Source organism: Xyrauchen texanus, chromosome 36 (genome assembly GCF_025860055.1).
Source record: "Xyrauchen texanus isolate HMW12.3.18 chromosome 36, RBS_HiC_50CHRs, whole genome shotgun sequence".
NCBI lineage: Eukaryota > Metazoa > Chordata > Actinopteri > Cypriniformes > Catostomidae > Xyrauchen > Xyrauchen texanus.
In genome coordinates, this window is record NC_068311.1 from 36392964 (window position 1) to 36398505 (window position 5542).

General features: G+C 43.9%; 1 long non-coding RNA gene across 1 annotated transcript; it reads left to right on the forward strand.

The window, feature by feature from the left end:
• The first annotated feature begins 399 nt into the window (after nt 1-399).
• Nucleotides 400-1541, forward strand: LOC127629883 (uncharacterized). The gene is made up of 3 exons (XR_007968814.1): nt 400-507; nt 1125-1195; nt 1456-1541. It is a non-coding gene; the product is annotated as an uncharacterized LOC127629883 (long non-coding RNA).
• Nucleotides 1542-5542: the final 4001 nt, after the last annotated feature.

Genomic DNA, 5542 nt, shown 5'->3' on the forward strand with positions numbered 1-5542 from the left:
TACTCCAGGCCTGTAGTTTTATGCTGTTGTTAAAACAGCCAACCACACAACACGCTCTTCCCGGCATCACTGGACAGCATACGTACAAAAAAAACTAAATAAAAATAACATTTTGTACAGTACAGCTAACATCTGCTACAGCCACCTACGAGAACAACACGCTACTTCCGCAGCAGCAAGGCCCGCAGTAATGGCGGCGCTGCTTTACTTCCGTGTTTCGCCGGATTTGTGTATAGTAGCTCATGAGTCATGCATGTTAGCAAGACACAAGTTAACTATATTTGTCTTTTGGCTAATTAGCTGTAAAGTCGAGGCACTGGTAGCTTAGTCTTTTGTTCATCACCACTCACCTCCACACAAGCCAAGAAAAACACAACTGGGATATGTGCTGGGAGGAGATATATCCAGCTGCAGACCCGCAGCACCACCAGTTTCAGAACCCCAGCGCCAGAACCTGAAGTGAGGGGCGGAGTTATTGACAATGAGACAAGCATGGCGGAGAGCATGGTGAGTTGTGTAATGTTGTCTAACGTTTTTGACATCATGTTGTGAAAAATTATCGCATATATTAAGTTCAGCGTTTATCTGCTAAATATTTAATTTGTGCATAACTTTATCATCTTATTGAAGCTTGAATATGTTGTCATACTTTATTGTATTAAAAAAAAAAATCTACGGATGGTTCGATACATTTTTGTGTGTTGTAAATGGTCTTTGCGGTGATAAAGAAGTCTGCTAAAGTTTGGACTGCTGAAGTGTCAAACCCTTAATAAACTCATGCTTTTTTTTTTAGGATATCCCCCAACAGATTGGTGGTGTAGACTGTGGAGTCTTCATGTTGATGGTGAGACATAGTTTTGATATAATTAAACAAATGATTGGTGTGGTGGTGTTTTTATTTAAATTTTTTAAAGTTGTTAAATACGGAACAAGGAAGAATTTTTTTAATCTGACGTTTACAGAGATAATGTTCCTTAATTTTTGCTGTTTTCCAGTATGCTCTACATCTTGTCTTGGGAGCACCCTTTGATTTTACATCTGTAAGTAATTACCAGTTCAAGTAATTGACCTTTATGATGTTGTAGCATTTGAAATATCAAGATTTCTCTATTTTTGTCTTCCAGTGCGACTTTCCAAACATATGGAGATGGTGGGCTCTTATTCTTCTGGAGAACTTTGGGGTTTTCTCTGAAAGGTAGATACTGGACATTTACTCCAGCCCACCGTTACATTTGCACCCTCTTCTGATCAATTTTAAATTAACCAAGATATATATATTCCAGTGCAGAAACCCTACAAGAGTCCCTTCCATGTGAAGAACAAGCTACGCTTAGCAGCAGTGAGGAGGTGTGTGTATATATATATATATATGTATATATATAATCTCTTAACATATAATACATTTATATGTCACATTTATAAAGTCACATTTTCCTTTAATATTCTGTAATGAAGGAGCTCCCAATAATCCGGCACATGAAAGAAGCTGTGAAATGGCTCCATTCCAACAGCCATCTGCTCAGAGGTCCAGTGGAAGAGCCTCTTTTCATTCGAATGAATGAAGATGAAAAGGAAAAGGCCCGCAACAATCTCCTGGAACAGTCAGAAGCTTCCAGAGAGCTCTTTCTATTTCATTTTGTGTTCAGGGATGACATGGAGTTATTTTTGCAAGAATGTAAGGACAAAATGGGCCTGAGAGTGAATTCCTCATTTGATACATTTTAAGTTTAATTTATACAGGATTGTCATGATAAAATGGGCCTAGGGGTGAATTGGTCATTTGTTGTATTTATTTTTATTGTTTCTTTTAAAATTATGCTGAATTTTCTCTCTTTTTTAGTTTTTTTGACATGTTTTATTTTACATAAAGAAAAATCTCATCTTCCAACTTGATATTTAAATTTTTTATTCAGTAAATATATTTGTTTGACAGGGAAGCTATGCAAACAGGGATATATATATCCCTGTTTGCATAGTTTCATATATATATATATATATATATATATATATATATATATATATATATATATATATATATATATATTTTCATTTATTTAAAAAAAAATCAAAAAACAAACCAAAAAAAAAGCACCTCTCAAAGGAAAAGTTTCTCTCAAGGAAGAAAAAGGGCAGGTGCTCAAGCCCCCTTTGATGTCTATGTGTGCACGTGCCTGCTGGTTGGTATACTTTATTTAAAGCCCGTTATTTTCACTCACATCAATCACATCTAAAATGTTTTATGGTCTATTTAATGACTATTGTTTATTTCAGCAATATATATATATATATATATATATAATACCACAGTTAGTTCCGGTCCTCGAATCTGATTGGACGAGAGACGTTCCATGAGCTCTGATGGTGTGACAGCATCAGCACTCAGAGGCTTCACTGTGTGTGTATCACTCTGCTTGTGTTCATGCTGTTCTAAACTAAAGTGAAAGTGTAATGCATATGTGTTAGGAGTTACTGTCTTTATTTTTAAAATTACATATGTTAGCCAGCAGGTGGTGGCAAAAGATCATTTTTGTGTGTAACATGACCCAGTTGGTGACATAAAGTGAATCTATCAGTCATTGTTTACATAGAACAGCGCTGTTTCCACATTGGATACACACTGTTTAAAATGGCGGAGGACATCGCTGTTTCTATAGTGAATGACATTTGCACACCGGCTACCCCGAAATAGAGAGGAATACCCCGCTTGGACATCTATATTCCACTGAGAAAACTGACCTTCAGAAAGCTGTAAGCATCTCTGATTGGGTGTGGCAACAGGTGATCACACAAGCTCCATCTCTCTCTCTCTCTCTCTCTCTCTCTCTCTCTCTCTCTCTCACACACACACACACACACACACACTCACACACACATACAGACAAACACACACACATCCATCCGTCTATCCTTGTTTATCCAATGACTTGTTAGAAACAGCACAAGCCGTGATACTATTTCTGAAGTGAACATTTTTAATTACTAACAGAGGCTTGTACGCATAATTTATTTTGAACCAGCAACGGCAGATTCTGATCGGTCGCGTAATAAAGTAGTTCCATGCACAAATGCGTTTTTATGACTGTATTTTTTAAAATGTACTTGTTCATTGAACTGTTGTATATAAGAAATATCACACTCGGAATCATGCTATATGGCCCTAAATCAGCACTGGCGTAATTACATATGGCACGAGGCCACAGTGCTGATGTAGGGCCATAACGCTACTCTCGCACTCGTGTGATATCGCTTAAATATATATATATATATATATATATATATATATATATATATATATATATATATATATATGACAACTAGCCCTTACCTGTCATTAATGAAAAACACCCTTGTTGTGAGAACATAGTCCAACCTTAAGGTTAAAAACTACCTTCATTTGTAACCCGCACAAGAAGAGACAGTCACAATGTATAGTCAAACTGCGTTTATTGCAGGCAAAGCAAAAGTACAAATAGGGCAAATCCAGAAGAGAGTGGTCGAGGGGAGCGTAAGGTCGAAGCCGGGGAATCAGGATATGGCAACGGGGCAAATCTACAAAAGAGTGGTCGAGGAAAGCGTAAGGTCAAAGCCGGGGAAATCAGAATCAGTATAACAAGTAAGACAATTGAGTTGAATAGACAGGGGAGCTAGGGGATCACTAGAGCTGGCAAAGCGAAGGGGTAAACTAAACAATAACCAACACGAGTGAGACGAAAGGGCAGCGTATAAATAGGGGAAAACGAACAGTGCAGGTGAAACTAATAATCGAGTGATTGGGACGAGTGCGGGTGAAACTAATACTCTGGTGATTGGGAGTGAGCGTGAGAGCCAGAGCGGGGTGATTGGGAGCGAGCGTGTGAGCTCGTGGAAGCGGAGCGAACTAGAGGAGCGGGGTTCGTTACAGTCCCCCTCTGCTACGGACGGCTCCGACGGCCACGCTCGGTTGCAAGGAGCGCGACCTCTGGGAAGCGGTGCGGGATGATCGGGATGCTGGCGATGGTAGTCTAGCTTGAGAGCTTGATCCAGGACATCTCTCGACCGTACCCACGACTATTCCTCAGGTCCGTAGCCCTCCCAGTCGACCAGGTACTGCAGCTCGCCACCCCGACGTCGGGAGTATAGCAGGGCCTGGACCGTATAGGCGGGTTGACCTCCGACATCGAGTGGTGGAGGAGGTGTCTGGTCTGCCGTGGGCGGAAACATGGGACTATAGTGCACCGGCTTTAAAAGGGAAACATGAAACACAGGACAAATTTTGTAGCGGGGTGGCAAAAGTAATTTGTAAGTGACAGGATTTATTCTTTTTATTATTTTAAAAGGGCCGACATACTTAGGGCTGAGTATCTTCGACGGGAGACGGAGGCGGATGTCTCGGGTCGAGAGCCAAACCCTTTGGCCCGGATGGAACAGGGGGGCAGGACGGCGTCGGCGATCTGCCTTAGACTTCTGGGCCTGGGTGGAGCGTTGTATCCGGTCCTGGGTGGCTCTCCAGACCTGGGCACACCTCTGGGCCCAGGCATCCACCGCCGGAATGTCGCTGGGATCAGCTTCCCACGGGAAAAGGGGTGGTTGGTAGCCCAGGACGCATTGGAAAGGGGTTAGACGAGTTGAGGAGCTGACCAGGCTGTTCTGGGCGTATTCGGCCCAGGGGAGGTAGGTGTGCCAGCTGCCTTGGTTCTGGGCACAGTAGGCTCTCAGGTACCTGCCTATCTCCTGGTTGAGATGCTCGGTCTGGCCATTGGTCTGGGGGTGGTATCCCGAGGAGAAGTTGAGTTGGATACCCAGTTTGTCACTGAAGGCCCGCCAGAAGCGAGACGTGAACTGGGTACCCCAATCTGAGGTGATCTCCTCGGGAGTACCGAAGTTTCGGAAGATGTGGGTGATCATGTGGTAGGCCAGTTGTGTCGCGTTAGGTAACCCAGGTAGGGGAATTAGGCGGCACATCTTAGAGAAGCGGTCTATGACAACCAGGTTCTCGGTCCAGCCGTCGGAGGGGGGCAAGTCGGTAATAAAGTCCATGGCAATGTGGGACCACGGGCGGTCAGGCACAGGCAACGGCTGGAGGAGTCCTGCAGGGAGGTGACGAGGTGTTTTGGACTGGGCACAGACTGAACACGAGAGGACATAGTCGTGGACGTCGTCCTTGAGTGAGGGCCACCAAAATCTCCTAGCGAGTAGCTCGGTAGAACGGGTAATCCCCGGGTGGCCAGAACAAAGGGAAGTATGAACCCACTGCATAAGCTGAGGGCGAATAGTGGTGGGTATATACATCTTGTTGGGGGGGGTTTGAGGATGTGCGGGCTCGTCGCCTTGAGCCTGCAGGATGGCCTCCGTCAGTTCCCACCGAACGGGTGCAACGACGCACGACGTGGGGAGAATTGTCTCCGACCCTGGGGGTTCCGAGCCATGGTTGAAGAGACGAGAGAGTGCATCAGCCTTGATGTTCTGGGAGCCCGGACGAAAAGTAACCGAAAAGTTAAACCGGATGAAGAACATCGCCCACCTGGCCTGTCGAGGGTTCAACCTCTTGGCTGAGCGAAGGTAC